At 40.7% G+C, this 16340-nt stretch overlaps 2 non-coding genes across 2 annotated transcripts; one reads left to right on the forward strand and one right to left on the reverse strand.

The window, feature by feature from the left end:
- The first annotated feature begins 4684 nt into the window (after positions 1–4684).
- Positions 4685–4788, forward strand: LOC130952262 (small nucleolar RNA R71). The gene has a single exon (XR_009074443.1). It is a non-coding gene; the product is annotated as a small nucleolar RNA R71 (small nucleolar RNA).
- A 5085-nt stretch (positions 4789–9873) lies between these two features.
- Positions 9874–9981, reverse strand: LOC130953747 (small nucleolar RNA R71). Its single transcript, XR_009075909.1, has one exon. It is a non-coding gene; the product is annotated as a small nucleolar RNA R71 (small nucleolar RNA).
- Positions 9982–16340: the final 6359 nt, after the last annotated feature.

The raw sequence follows: 16340 nt of genomic DNA on the forward strand, positions 1-16340 counted from the left end.
TGCTCAAATGCTAACTTAAACTGCAATCTCTTGGCCCAGAAACCTTTTAAATTAATGGCGTTTAAGTTGCAGTTTAAGCTTAAACTGCAACTTAAACGTTGGACACTCCTGGAGGTGATATAGGTCGAACACGTTTAAGCTTCAGTTTAAGGTTAAACTGAAGCTTAAACGTGAAAATGGAAGAAGGCAACCCTGGAGTGTGGAATTGTCGAACACGTTTAAGCTTCAGTTTAAGGTTAAACTGAAGCTTAAACGTGGGAATGGAAGAAAGCAACCCTGGAGGAGAAATGTCGAACACGTTTAAGCTCCAGTTTAAGCTTAAACTGGAGCTTAAACGTGGAAATGGAGGAAAGCCATCCTGGAGGGTAAAGGTCGAACACGTTTAAGCTCCAGTTTAAGCTTAAACTGGAGCTTAAACGTGGAAATGCAAAACGCAACCCTGGAGGAGAATGGTCGAACACGTTTAAGCTCCAGTTTAAGGTTAAACTGGAGCTTAAACGTGGAAATGGCTCCCTGGTGCTTTCAATTCTGGCGTTTAACTTCCAGTTTAAGGTTAAACTGGAGGTTAAACGCCACTTTCAGCCCTTTCCTCAGCTTTCATGATTTTGGCGTTTAAGCTCCAGTTTAAGCTTAAACTGGAGCTTAAACTCCACATGTGATATTCAAGCTTCCTTTATTGATTTTGTTGCTTCCTTGCCTAGCCTCTTCTTCCCTGAAATCATCCAAACAACTACATCAAAGTCTTGCAAAATTTCATGAGAAATCTTTCATTCATAGCATTCAAGTAATATAACTAAAAACTCATGAAATTTGCATCAAAATCATACTGTTTGGATGGTTCATTGCTTTGTTATTCATTTAACCATTCTTGGTTACTTTAAGCTCAAGAAAATGCATAAAACAACTAAAACTAACAGAAAAATGCTAGTGAAACTAGCCTAAGATGCCTTGGCATCACAACACCAAACTTAATACTTGCTTGTTCCTAAGCAAGTCCTGAATTACTTGAGAAGAAAGTATGAAACCGAAAGCAATTACATTGGCTATATTAGTAAGCACTTGAAGTTCATCAGAAGGGTTTTATGCAGAAAGTTGCAGCATCACTTTTTCATTCTTATCAGGTAAGATTATCACTTTTTCATTGCATCCATCAAACACTGCTATGGCCTCTTGTTATTCTTATGTCTTTGGCACTTTTCCCTTCTTTGTTTTTCTTTTTCTTAGAGCTCCTTTGCTCCTTGTTTGCTCAGTGTCATGTGTTGCACAAGCCTTTGGCATTTTCTTTTTCTTATCAGTGCACTACACATATCCACTACAGGCATTTTAGTTCACATTTCTTCTTGAGACATTGGTGCCCAGCACCTCTTTGTGTGACTAAATGTTTTGTATTTAGGTTGCTCTTGATAATGAACTTTTGGTTGATAATCCCGGGTTAGTTAACCCAAGTTACCAAGTGTTGAAACACTCCTCAGAACCTATTCATCCAAGCATATCCTTAATACATAAACACCACAGGCATTTGTCTCAGAAGTTCAAACCATTGGTGCCTAGCTTATTTTCTCAATTTTTTTGCTTTTTGGTTGCCCTTTTTCAGTGGCTTTTTCTTCTTCTTTTTCTTTCTTTTTCATGGCCAAAGACATTTATTCATCAAGATCCATAGACAGTATTCAAACTTCTACACAAAAATGATAATTCTACACTCAATTTCCAGTGATCTGACTAAACAATCAAGCATGCATACCACCACTTAATTCTACTTGATTTGTCACTAATTGAGCCAAGTTACTTTTGTTCGAACTTTTCTTTTATTTTTGGAAACAGAACAAGCATGGCAAGCATTTGTTTAAGAATGTGAAGTTATATCCAAACATCTAGGCATTCACTTTATTCAAAGCAGTAAACCAACACTCATACTAAAAACTTCACATTCCAGAAAGATTCAACAATTACAGTTTAAACCAGAACAAGCATGCTTTTGTTTGCCTTTTAAAGAATGGTCAAGGAACAACACCACCTTGTGAAATTTCTTGTTTTCTCTTTGTTGCCAGGAAACAATTTGATTTCTCCTTCTTCTCCTAGTTGTTGCTTCATGTTCTTTCTAAGATCCTTGTTTCCTTTCCTGCAAAGAGTGATGAAGTTGCTTGCTTCTCAAGCACTTGAGTGGTTAGCTCAACTATGTATGGGCAAGTGTCTGAGTCTTAAGTTGGTGTGTGAACACCAAACTTAGTCTCCTACTTACTCCTCTGCTCTTTGAATCCTTGAATTCTCCTTGGAATGAAGTTGCTGCTAAGGATTTTAAGCATTTCTGTGATTGCTTAGACTGGTTGTTCCTTTCATATAATTCAAATGTTGTTGTGTTCAGTTGATCTGTATGGTGGAACACCAAACTTAGAGTCACACATTCCCCTTTGAATTATTGATCCACTAATTCATTATTTGGTGTGAAACACCAAACTTAATTCTTTGCAATGCACAGAAACTACTTCACCTTTTTATTGAAACAAATAAAAGAAACAGCAAAGGAGTATTACCTCAGGTTGGGTTGCCTCCCAACAAGCGCTTCTTTAACGTCATTAGCTTGACGGTTGTCCCTTGTTAGGGTGGATTGTAGTGCTTGATGTCCTCTCCTCTCACTATGAAAACGTCCCCATTTGATTCCTTCATGATTTCCAAATGTTCCATAGAAAGAACTTTCCTGATTGTGAACACTTGAGGGAGCTGGGAAGGAATGGTTTTGAGGCCAGGTGGGATTGGCAGATAATGACTTGATATCACTTTATCTCCCGGAGAGAAACCTTCAGTGGGAATTTTCTTGTTTCTCCACCCTCTTGGCAATTTCTTTACAATTCTTCCCTCTCTCTTGAGGATTTCTTCATTGACCCTTATGCCAGGAGGATCCTTCTGATCTGTTTCTATTGATTCTTGTGGCTTTAACTCTTGCAATTCTTGTTTGCCTTCCAAGGACTGTTTCAGAGTTTCAGCTGCTGGATTGCTTTCCTCCAAACACAGATGGCTACTATCATCCTTAGGCTTTTCAGGTTCTGGTTCAGGCTCAGATGCAGGTTTGAAAACATGGAAAATGAGCTGTTCATCATGTATTCTCAAAATTAGCTCTCCTTGTTCTACATCTATGAGCGCTCTAGCAGTGGCTAGAAATGGCCTTCCCAGAATGATAGGGTGTAGGTAGCTTTCCTCCATGTCCAAAATGACAAAGTTTGTGGGGAAGAAATAATTTCCCACTTTCACCAGCACATTCTCAACTACCCCTTCAGCTTGCTTCTGAGTTTTGTCAGCCAGTTGTATGATTACATCAGTGGATCTCACCTCATTCAGTTGTAGCCTCTTCATAAGAGTCAGAGGCATCACATTTATGCTAGCTCCTAGATCACAGAATCCTCTGTCAATTTTTGTTTCCCCTATGATGCAGGGGATATAAAAACTTCCTGGGTCTGTTTTCTTAGAGACTATGTCCTTCTTGATGAGGGCACTGTATTCTTTGTTCATTATTACAGTTTGTCCTCCCTTCAAAACTCTTTTCTTGCTCAGCAATTCCTTCAAATACTTGATATGTGTAGGCATCTGCTGGAGAATCTCAAGAAAGGGAATATTGATATGGAGAGACTTAAATGTCTCTAAAAACCTTGAATATGTTTTCCCTTTTTCACCTCCTCCTAACCTCTGAGGAAATGGTGCTTTTGGTTGGTATGTTTCCAGCATGCCTTTATTTTGCAGTTCCTTGGCTTGCTCAGTTTCACTTTCCTGCTTAGCTTCTTCCACACCTTCCTTCAAGATTTCTGGCTCCTGTTCTGAGGGTCTGATTCCTTCTTCTTCTGAGACTTCCTTCAATATGGCGATGGCCTTGCATTCTTCCCATCTCACTCCCTTTTGTTCCCCTTTAGGATTCTTTTCTGTGTCACTAGGGAACACTGCAGTTGACTTAGGGGCCTGTTGAGATAGCTCTCCTACTCGAGACTCCATCCTCTTGAGTTTTTCACCATGGTTCCTTAAGGTAGATCTCACATCATCCCTAAAGCTTTTCAACTCACTTATGTCCTGACCCATATTTGCGAGCATTCCTTCTATCCTGTTTAATTGATCTTGAAATTGTTGGTTCAGATTAGGTTGGGCAGGTTGATTATTTTGGCCATGATATGGTGGTTGGGAGTAAGTGTTTTGTGTGGCTTGGTATGATCTTTGGTTGGAGTTTTGGTATGTGGACTTGTTATGTTGGTTTTGCTGGTTTCCCCACCCAAAGTTTGGGTGGTTTTTCCAGCCTGGGTTGTAAGTGTTGGAATGTGGATCATATGGTTGCCTTTGTTGATTTCCCACATAGTTGGCCTCTTCCCAATCACCTCCTTCAGTGCTTACTTCCTCTTGATCTTGTGTGTGTATTGCAGCCACTTGATTTGTTTCTAATTTCCTGGTGAGCTCTGCTAGTTGCTTGGCAAACACCTTGTTTTGGGCAAGAATTGTATCTACATGGTTCAGCTCCATGACTCCCTTAGTGTTGTGTCTCTCTGAAGCATAGTAGTACTCATTCTCAGCCACTGTCTCAATCACTTCAATGGCTTCTTCCATAGTCTTTTTCCTGTTCAATGAACCTCCTGATGAATGGTCTATAGCCTTCCTTGATTCATAAGAAAGTCCATCATAGAAAATATGCAATTGTACCCAGTCATGGAACATGTATGGTGGGCATTTCCTTGTCAAATCCTTGAACCTCTCCCATGCCTCGTAGAGAGTTTCACCATCTTGTTGTCTAAAAGTCTGAACCTCAGATCGAAGCCTATTGACCTTTTGTGGGGGGTAGAAACGTGCCAGAAACTTGCTTTCCATGTCATCCCAGGTTGTTAGGCTCCCCCTTGGGAATGATTCCAGCCACTTAGCTGCCTTGTCCCTAAGTGAAAATGGGAACAAGAGCAGTTTATAGGCATCTTCCTAGACTCCATTGGACTTCACAGTGTCGCAAATTCTCAGGAATTTTGTGAGATGTTGGTTTGGATCTTCATTAGCACTCCCACCAAATGAACAATGATTCTCCACCAGTGATATTAGCTGTGGTTTGAGTTCAAAATTGTTGGCCTGAATGGGTGGTTTCTGAATGCTGCTACCACAATTCCCAGAGGTTGGGTTTATGTATGAACTAAGAACCCTCCTCTCGGAAATGGCATTGTTTCCATCAGCTCTCTCATGGTTGTGAACTTCTCTATCCATGTTGAGATCTAGAGCTTCCTCAAAATTGTCCTCAGATTCTCCTTCAGATTCTTCTTCTCCGAGTACTCTCTTCCCTCTTGCTTCCCTTCTAAGTTTATGAAGGGTCCTCTCTGGTTTGGTATATGGATGAGTTGATGTCTCTCCTCTCCTACCTGTCATACAAGAACACAGCACAGGCAACAAACAAGTGAAATACTCTTGGTTAATGGAAGAGTATGGTTAGAGCAGTTGAGGAATTAATTCAAATAGTTAGTGGGTCAGTGAGTTAGTTGCTTGAATTTAAAGGCATAAAGAAAGAAAGCAAGTAACAGAGTGCAGAAATTAAAATTCAACAAGTAACTTGAACTGAATTAACAAAACAAGAAAAATGCTCAATCTAGTTAACTTCCAATTTGAGAATTGTCAATTGAAAACCAATCCCCGGCAACGGCGCCATAAACTTGATGTTGCTATAAACTTGATAGCTACGATTTAGGAAATTGCACGATCGGCAAAAATTCCTTCCGGCAAGTGCACCGGTTATCGTCAAGTAAAAACTCACAATAGAGTGAGGTCGAATCCCACAAGGATTGGTTGAGTGAGCAATTCGGATTGGAAGTGTGTTCTAGTTGAGCGGAATCAAGATTTAGATGAGAGTTGCGGAATGTAAAATTGGCGGGAAACGTAAATGGCAAGAAATTAAAAGTGCGGAATCTTAAATTGCATGAATTAAAGAGCTAGAAGCTAAATTGCTGAAATTAAAAGGGGATCAGGGTGATTGCATGACTTTAATTGCAGAATATAAAGAGAAAATGGTAGATCAGAAATGGGGAATTCATTGGGTTTCAGGAGATATTGAGATCTCCGAATCAAAACGTTTTATCCCTTCCTCAACCAATGCATTCATTGAATTTTGCTTGGCAATCTTATATGATTGGATCCCAATCCCTTGGCTCACTGATGAGCGGATAATTTGTACGCTTTTTGGCATTGTTTTTAGTATGTTTTTAGTATGATCTAGTTAGTTCTTAGTATATTTTTATTAGTTTTTAGTTAAAATTCACTTTTCTGGACTTTACTATGAGTTTGTGTGTTTTTCTGTGATTTCAGGTATTTTCTGGCTGAAATTGAGGGACCTGAGCAAAAATCTGATTCAGAGACTGAAAAGGACTGTAGATGCTGTTGGATTCTGACCTCCCTGCACTCGAAGTGGATTTTCTGGAGCTACAGAAGCCCAATTGGCGCGCTCTCAACGGCGTTGGAAAGTAGACATCCTGGGCTTTCCAGAAATATATGATAATCCATACTTTGCCCAAGATTTGATGGCCCAAACCGGCGTTCAAAGTCACCTACAGAAATTCCAGCGTTAAACGCCGGAACTGGCACCTAATTGGGAGTTAAACGCCCAAACTGGCATAAAAGCTGGCGTTTAACTCCAAGAAGAGTCTCTACACGAAAATGCTTCATTGCTCAGCCCAAGCACACACCAAGTGGGCCCGGAAGTGGATTTTTATGTCATTTACTCATCTATGTACACCTTAGGCTACTAGTTTTCTATAAGTAGGACATTTTACTATTGTATTTGACATCTAAGAATCTTGGTAGCTATCTTTGAGTTTCATTCTATCTTAGATCATTTGGGAGGCTGGCCATTCGGCCATGCCTAGACCCTGTTCTTATGTATTTTCAACGGTGGAGTTTCTACACACCATAGATTAAGGTGTGGAGCTCTGCTGTACCTCGAGTATTAATGCAATTACTATTGTTCTTCTATTCAATTCCGCTTGTTCTTTGTCCAAGATATTCATTTGCACTCAAGAACTTGATGAATGTGATGATTATGTGACGCTCATCATCATTCTCACTCATGAACAAAGTGACTGACAACCACTCTTGTTCTACAAGCAACAAGGCTCTAGTGTTTATCTCTTGGATTCTTGATACACGATGCATGGTTGATCGCCTGACAACCGAGTGCTCGTCTGACAAACGAGCCAGCCATTCCGTGAGATCAGAGTCTTCGTGGTATAGGCGAGAACTGATGGCGGCATTCAAGAGAATCCGGAAGGTCTAACCTTGTCTGTGGTATTCTGAGTAGGATTCAATGATTGAATGACTGTGACGTGCTTCAAACTCCTAGCAGGCGGGGCGTTAGTGACAGACGCAAAAGAATCGATGGATTTTATTCCGGCCTGACCGAGAACCGACAGCTGATTACCCCATGTTGTGACAGAGCATAGGCAAACGTTTTCACTGAGAGGATGGGAGGTAGCCACTGACAACGGTGAAACCCTTGCATAAGCTTGCCATGGAAAGGAGTAAGAAGGATTGGATGAAGACAGTAGGAAAGCAGAGAGACGGAAGGGAAAACATCTTCATACGCTTATCTGAAGTTCTTACCAATGATACACATAAGTATCTCTATCTTTATCTTTATGCTTTATTCGTTTATCACTATACCCATTTGAGTCTGCCTGACTGAGATTTACAAGGTGACCATAGCTTGCTTCATACCACCAATCTCCGTGGGATCGACCCTTACTCGCGTAAGGTTTATTACTTGGACGACCCAGTGCACTTGCTGGTTAGTTGTGCGAAGTTGTGTTTATGCCATGGTATTGAGCACCAAGTCTTTGGAGCCATTACTAGGGATTGTTTTGTGTTGTAGTGATCACAATTTCGTGCACCAAGTTTTTGGCGCCGTTGCCGGGGATTGTTCTTGTGTATGGACAACTGACGGTTCATCTTGTTGCTTAGATTAGGTATTTTTCTTCAGAGTTCTTAAGAATGAGTTCTAGTGTTTCATGATGATCTGTTGAAATCTGGCTGGCTGAGAAGCCATGTCTAATCTTATTGGACCGAGGTTTCAACTGATCATCACAAGAGCTTGTTGATTTCTATCAATCTTGCTATTGGAGCAATGATCTACTAAGGCTTGGCTGGCCATTGGCCATGTCTAGTGTTTTGGACCGAAGCTTTCTTTGAAAGCTTGGCTGGCTGTGAAGCCATGTCTAATTCCTGGACCGGAGTCTTAGACTAGCATTGCAATGATTCCTGGAAATCAAATTGAGAATTCTGAAACCTTTATTTTCTACTTCAATATAATTTTCGAAAAAAGCACAAAAAAATTTACAAAATCATAAAAACCAAAAATATTTTATGTTTTTTGTTTGAGTCTAGTGTCTAATCTTAAGTTTGGTGTCTTGCATGCCTTGTTTATTTGATCTTGGTTCTATTTTCAAGTCAATAGTACAGGGGACTGAAGATTCAGAACATGCAGCAGAGGAATTACACAGAAAAACTGGGCGTTTAAAACGCCCAGTGAAGAAGGACAGACTGGCGTTTAAACGCCAGCCAGGGTACCTGGTTGGGCGTTTAACGCCCAAAAAGGTAGCATTTTGGGCGTTAAACGCCAGAATGGATACCATTCTGGGCGTTTAACGCCAGGATGGCACAAGGGGGAGGATTTTGTTTTCAAATCAAATTTTTTTCAAGTTTTCAAAGTTTTTCAAAATCAAATCTTTTTCAAATCATATCTTTTCAATCAAATGCTTTCAAAATCAATTTCTTTCCTTTTTCAAAGATACTTACTAACAATTAATGATTTGATTGAACATCTCAAGTATATTGCCTTTTCTGTTGAGAAAGGTTTAAAGTTTGAATCATATCTTTTCTTGTTAGGCAAGTCATCAATTTTTAAAATCAAATCTTTTTAAAATGTTTTTCAAATCATATCTTCTCAATCACATCTTTTTAAAACCATAACTTTTCAATCAAACCTTTTTAATCACATCTTTTTCAAAATAGTTTTTAATCATATCTTTTTAATTTCTAATTTCAAAATCTTCTTCAAAAAGTACTTGATTTTTTTTCCACTCTTGGTTTTCGAAAATCAATTAAAGTTTTTCAAAATGTTTTTAAACTTTTTCACTTAATTTTCGAAAATCTCTTCCCCTCTTCTCACATCCTTCTATTTATGGAGTACCACTCCTTCTCAATGCACAATTCGAACTCTATCTGACTAAAGTTCGAATTCTTCTACCTCTCTCTTCTATTTTTCTGTTCTTCTGACACCTCAAGGAATCTCTATACTGTGACATAGAGGATTCCACATTTTCTTGTTCTCTTCTCTTTCATATGAGCAGGAGCAGAGACAAAGGCATTCTTGTTGAAGCTGACCCTGAACCTGAAAGGACCTTGAAGCGAAAGCTAAGAGAAGCTAAGGCACAACTCTCAGTAGAGGACCTGACCGAATTCTTCAAAGAAGAAGAAGACATGGCAGCCGAAAACAACAACAATGCCAACAATGCAAGGAAGGTGCTGGGTGACTTTACTGCACCTACTCCCGACTTCTATGGGAGAAGCATCCCTATCCCTGCCATTGGAGCAAACAACTTTGAGCTTAAGCCTCAATTAGTTTCTCTAATGCAACAGAATTGCAAGTTCCATGGACTTCCAATGGAAGATCCTCATCAGTTCTTAGCTGAATTCTTGCAAATCTGTGACACAGTCAAGACTAATGGGGTTGACCCTGAGGTCTATAGACTGATGCTATTCCCTTTTGCTGTAAGAGACAGAGCTAGAATATGGTTGAACTCACAACCTAAAGAAAGCCTGGACTCTTGGAAAAAGCTAGTCAATGCCTTCTTGGCAAAGTTCTTTCCACCTCAAAAACTGAGTAAGCTTAGAGTGGAAGTCCAAACCTTCAGACAGAAGGATGGAGAATCCCTCTATGAAGCTTGGGAAAGATACAAACAATTAATCAGAAAATGTCCTTCTGACATGCTTTCTGAATGGAGCATCATAGGTATTTTCTATGATGGTCTCTCTGAACTATCCAAGATGTCTTTGGATAGCTCTGCTGGAGGATCTCTTCATCTGAAGAAGACGCCTACAGAAGCTCAAGAGCTAATTGAAATGGTTGCAAATAACCAATTCATGTACACTTCTGAAAGGAATCCTGTGAACAATGGGACAAGTCAGAAGAAAGGAGTTCTTGAGATTGATACTCTGAACGCCATTTTGGCTCAGAATAAGATATTGACTCAACAAGTCAATTTGATTTCTCAAAGTCTGTCTGGAATGCAAAATGCACCAAGCAGTACTACGGATGCTTCATCTAAGGAAGAAGCTTATGATCCTGAGAACCCTTCAATGGAAGAGGTGAATTACCTAGGAGAACCCTATGGAAACACCTATAATTCTTCATGGAGAAATCACCCCAATTTCTCATGGAAAAATCAAGAGAAACCCCAACAGGGTTTCAACAACAATAATGGTGGAAGAAACAGGTTTAGCAATGGCAAGCCTTTTCCATCATCTTCTCAGCAACAGACAGAGAATCCTAAGCAGAACCCCTCTGACTTAGCAACCATGGTCTCTGATCTAATCAAAACCACTCAAAGTTTCATGACTGAAACAAGGTCCTCCATTAGGAATTTGGAGGCACAAGTGGGACAGCTGAGCAAGAAAGTTACTGAACTCCCTCCAAGTACTCTCCCAAGCAATACAGAAGAAAACCCAAAAGGAGAGTGCAAGGCCATCAATATGGCCAAATATGGAGAGGAAGGGGAGGAAGTGAACGCCACTGAGGAAGACCTCAATGGGCGTGCACTGACCTCCAATGAGTTCCCCAATGAGGAACCATGGGAATCTGAGGCTTAAAATGAGACCATAGAGATTCCATTGGACTTACTTCTGCCTTTCATGAGCTCTGATGAGTACTCTTCCTCTGAAGAGGATGAGTATGTCACTGAAGAGCAAGTTGCTAAATACCTTGGAGCAATCATGAAGCTAAATGACAAGTTATTTGGAAATGAGACTTGGGAGAATGAACCTCCTTTGCTCACCAAAGAACTGGATGACTTGTCTAGGCAGAAATTACCTCAAAAGAGACAAGATCCTGGGAAGTTTTCCCTACCTTGTACCATAGGCACCATGACCTTCAAGAAGGCTCTGTGTGACTTATGGTCAAGTGTAAACCTCATGCCTCTCTCTGTAATGGAGAGGCTAGGGATCTTTGAGGTACAAGCTGCAAGAATCTCATTAGAGATAGCAGACAACTCAAGAAAACAAGCTTATGGACTTGTAGAGAATGTCTTGGTTAAGATTGAAGACCATTACATCCCTACTGATTTCATAGTTCTAGAGACTGGGAAGTGCATGGATGAAAACATCATCCTTGGCAGACCCTTCCTAGCCACAGCAAAGGCTGTGATTGATGTTGATAGAGGTGAACTGTTCATTCAAGTGAATGAAGAATCCTTTGTGTTTAAGACTCAAGGATATCCCTTTGTCACCATGGAGAGGAAGCATGAAGAGCTTCTCTCAAATCAGAGTCAAGAAGAGCCCCCACAGTCAAACTCTAAGTTTGGTGTTGGGAGGCCACAACCAAACTCTAAGTTTGGTGTTGAACCCCCACATTCAAACTCTAAGTTTGGTGTTGGGAGGTTCCAACATTGCTCTGAGTATCTGTGAGGCTCCATGAGAGCCCTCTGTCAAGCTACTGACATTAAAGAAGCGCTTGTTGGGAGGCAACCCAATGTTATATTTATTTATTTCTTTGTTATTTTATTTTATTTTGTAGGTTGATGATCATAAGAAGTCACAAAATTAATTGAAAAAGCAAAAACAGAATGAAAAACAGGAAGAAAAATAGCACACCCTGGAGGAAGAACTCACTGGCGTTTAAACGCCAGTGAGGCTAGCAGTTGGGCGTTTAACGCCCAGTCTGGCACCATTTTGGGCGTTTAACGCCAGAAAGGGGCACCAGACTGGCGTTAAACGCCAGAAAAGGGCAAGAACCTGGCGTTAAACGCCAGGAATGGGCACCAGCCCGGCGTTTAACGCCAGAAATGGCTCAAAACGTGATTTTTGATGCCATTTGGTGCAGGGATGACTTTTCCTTGACACCTCAGGATCTGTGGACCCCACAGGATCCCCACCAACCCCACCACTCTCTCTCTCTTCTTCCCCCATTCACCAATCACCTCAACACCTCTTCCCCAAAAACCCCTCACCTATCAAATCCCATCTTTCTCTTCACCACTCACATCCATCCTTCATAAAACCCCACCAACCTCACCCTTCAAATTCAAACACCTTCCCTCCTAAACCCACCCATAATGGCCGAACCCCATCTCCCCCCTCTCCTATATAAACCTTCTTCCCCCTCATTTTCACACAACCTAAACACCACTTCTCCATCTCTTTGGCCGAATACACCACCATTCCCTTCCTCATTTCTTCTCTTCTACTCTTCTTTCTTCTTTTGCTCGAGGACGAGCAAACATTTAAGTTTGGTGTGGTAAAAGCGTTGCTTTTTTGTTTTTCCATAACCATTTATGGCATCCAGGCCGGAGAAACCTCTAGAAAGAGGAAAGGGAAGGCAAAGCTACCACCTCCGAGTCATGGGAGATGGATAGTATTCATCTCAAGGGTGCATCAAGACCACTTCTATGAAGTTGTGGCCTTGAAGAAGGTGATCCCGAGGTCCCCTTTTCACTCAAAAAGGGTGAATATCCGGAGATCCGCCATGAGATCCGAAAAGAGGTTGGAAGTGCTTGCCAACCCCATTCAACAAGTCGGAATCTTGATGGTTCAAGAGTTCTATGCCAATGCATGGATCACCAAGAACCATGATCAAAGTGTGAACCCGGATCCAAAGAACTATCTTACTATGGTTCGGGGGAAATACTGGATTTTAGTCCGGAAAATGTAAGGATAGCATTCAACTTGCCTATATGCAAGGAGATGAAATCCTTACACTAGAAGGGTCAACTTTGATCAAAGGTTGGACCAAGTCCTCACAGTCATATGTGAAGAGGACGCACAATGGAAGAGAGATTCAAGAGGCAAGCCGGTTCAATTGAGAAGGCATGACCTCAAACCCGTGGCTAGAGGATGGTTGGAGTTTATCCAACGCTCAATCATTCCAACTAGCAACCGGTCCGAAGTTACTCTAGACCGGGCCATCATGATTCATAGCATCATGATTGGAGAAGAAGTGGAAGTTCATGAGATCATAAATCAAGAGCTTTATAAGATGGCGGACAAGTCTTCCACCTTGGCAAGGTTAGCCTTTTCTCACCTCATCTGTCACCTCTGTTATTCAGTTGGAGTTGACATAGAGGGAGACATCACCATTGATCCCTAGGAGAATGAGTTCCAACATGGGACAACTAAGGGTGGAGCACCAAGAACACTCCATTCTCCTCCATGAAATTAGAGAAGATCAAAGAATCATGAGAGAGGAGCAACAAAGACAAGGAAGAGACATTGAGGAGCTCAAACACTCCATAGGATCTTCAAGAGGAAGAAAGAGCCGCCATCACTAAGGTGGACCCGTTCTTTGATTTCCTTGTTCTTTATTTTCTTGTTTTTCGAAATTTAGTGCTTATGTTTGTCCATGTTTGTGGCTTATGATCATTAGTGTCTTAGTGTCTATGCCTTAAAGTTATAAATGTCCTATGAATCCATCACCTTTCTTAAATAAACAATGTTCTTAATTGAAAAAGAAAAGAATTGCATGAATTTTGAATTTTATAACAGTTTAATTATTTTGATGTGGTGGCAACACTTTTGTTCTCTGAATGTATGCTTGAACAGTGCATATGTCTTTTGAATTTGTGATTCATGAATATTGGCTCTTGAAAGAATGATGAAAAAGGAGACATGTTACCGAGGATCTGAAAAATCATAAAAATGATTCTTGAAGCAAGAAAAAGAGGCGAAAAAAAAAACGAAAAAGAAAGAAAGAAAAAAAAAAGAAAGAAATAAAGTTGTGATCCAAGGCAATAAGAGTGTGCTTAAGAACCCTGGACACCTCTAATTAGGGACTTTAGCAAAGCTGAGTCACAATCTGAAAAGGTTCACCCAATTATGTGTCTGTGGCATGTATGTATCCGGTGGTAATACTGGAAGACAGAGTGCTTTGGGCCACAGCCAAGACTCAATAAGTAGCTGTGTTCAAGAATCATCATACTTAACTAGGAGAATCAATAACACTATCTGGATTCTGAGTTCCTAAAGAAGCCAATCATTCTAAGTTCCAAGGGATAAAGTGAGATGCCAAAACTATTCAGAGGCAAAAAGCTGAAAGCCCCGCTCATCTAATTAATACTAATCTTCATAGATGTTTTTGGAGTTCATTGCATATTCTCTTCTTTTTATCTTATTTGATCTTCAGTTGCTTGGGGACAAGCAACAATTTAAGTTTGGTGTTGCGATGAGCGGATAATCTGTACGCTTTTTGGCATTGTTTTTAGTATGTTTTTAGTATGATCTAGTTAGTTCTTAGTATATTTTTATTAGTTTTTAGTTAAAATTCACTTTTCTGGACTTTACTATGAGTTTGTGTGTTTTTCTGTGATTTCAGGTATTTTCTGGCTGAAATTGAGGGACCTGAGAAAAAATCTGATTCAGAGACTGAAAAGGACTATAGATGCTGTTGGATTCTGACCTCCCTGCACTCGAAGTGGATTTTTTCTGTGATTTCAGGTATTTTCTGGCTGAAATTGAGGACCTGAGAAAAAATCTGATTCAGAGACTGAAAGGATATAGATGCTGTTGATTCTGACCTCCCTGCACTCGAAGTGGATTTTCTGGAGCTACAGAAGCCCAATTGGCGCGCTCTCAACGGCGTTGGAAAGTAGACATCTGGGCTTCCCAGCAATTAATGATAGTCCATACTTTGCCCAAGATTTGATGGCCCAAACCGGCGTTCAAAGTCACCTACAGAAACCAGCGTTAAACGCCGGAACTGGCACCTAATTGGGAGTTAAACGCCCAAACTGGCATAAAAGCTGGCGTTTAACTCCAAGAAGAGTCTCTACACGAAAATGCTTCATCGCTCAGCCAAGCACACACCAAGTGGGCCCGAAGTGGATACAGAAATCCAGCGTTAAACGCCGGAACTGGCACCTAATTGGGAGTTAAACGCCCAAACTGGCATAAAAGCTGGCGTTTAACTCCAAGAAGAGTCTCTACCGAAAATGCTTCATCGCTCAGCCAAGCACACACCAAGTGGGCCGAAGTGGATTTTTATGTCATTTACTCATCTATGTACACCTTAGGCTACTAGTTTTCTATAAGTAGGACCTTTTACTATTGTATTTGACATCTAAGAATCTTGGTAGCTATCTTTGAGTTTCATGCTATCTTAGATCATTTGGGAGGCTGGCCATTCGGCCATGCCTAGACCCTGTTCTTATGTATTTTCAACGGTGGAGTTTCTACACACCATAGATTAAGGTGTGGAGCTCTGCTGTACCTCGAGTATTAATGCAATTACTATTGTTCTTCTATTCAATTCCGCTTGTTCTTTGTCCAAGATATTCATTTGCACTCAAGAACTTGATGAATGTGATGATTATGTGACGCTCATCATCATTCTCACTCGAACAAAGTGACTGACAACCACTATTGTTCTACAAGCAACAAGGCTCTAGTGTTTATCTCTTGGATTCTTGATACACGAGCATGGTTGATCGCCTGACAACCGAGTGCTCGTCTGACAAACGAGCCAGCCATTCGTGAGATCAGAGTCTTCGTGGTATAGGCGAGAACTGATGGCGGCATTCAAGAGAATCCGGAAGGTCTAACCTTGTCTGTGGTATTCTGAGTAGGATTCAATGATTGAATGACTGTGACGTGCTTCAAACTCCTAGCAGGCGGGCTTATCTGAAGTTCTTACCAATGATACACATAAGTATCTCTATCTTTATCTTTATGCTTTATTCGTTTATCACTATACCCATTTGAGTCTGACTGACTGAGATTTACAAGGGACCATAGCTTGCTTCATACCACCAATCTCCGTGGGATCGACCCTTACTCGCGTAAGGTTTTACTTAGACGACCCAGTGCACTTGCTGGTTAGTTGTGCGAAGTTGTGTTTATGCCATGGTATTGAGCACCAAGTCTTTGGAGCCATTACTAGGGATTGTTTTGTGTTGTAGTGATCACAATTTTGTGCACCACTCACCAATTCTCTCTAAAAACAAACAAATTCCCAATCCCTTGGTTTAAATGTTCATAAGAAGAGATGATGCTCGATCACTGATTATACCACACAGTTTCATGAACCACAATTTGGTAGGATACATGTCACAATATCCATCCAAACCCCAATTCAATTCACTGTGAAA

The sequence above is a fragment of the Arachis stenosperma genome, chromosome 9 (assembly GCF_014773155.1).
Source record: "Arachis stenosperma cultivar V10309 chromosome 9, arast.V10309.gnm1.PFL2, whole genome shotgun sequence".
NCBI classification, from domain to species: Eukaryota; Viridiplantae; Streptophyta; class Magnoliopsida; order Fabales; family Fabaceae; genus Arachis; species Arachis stenosperma.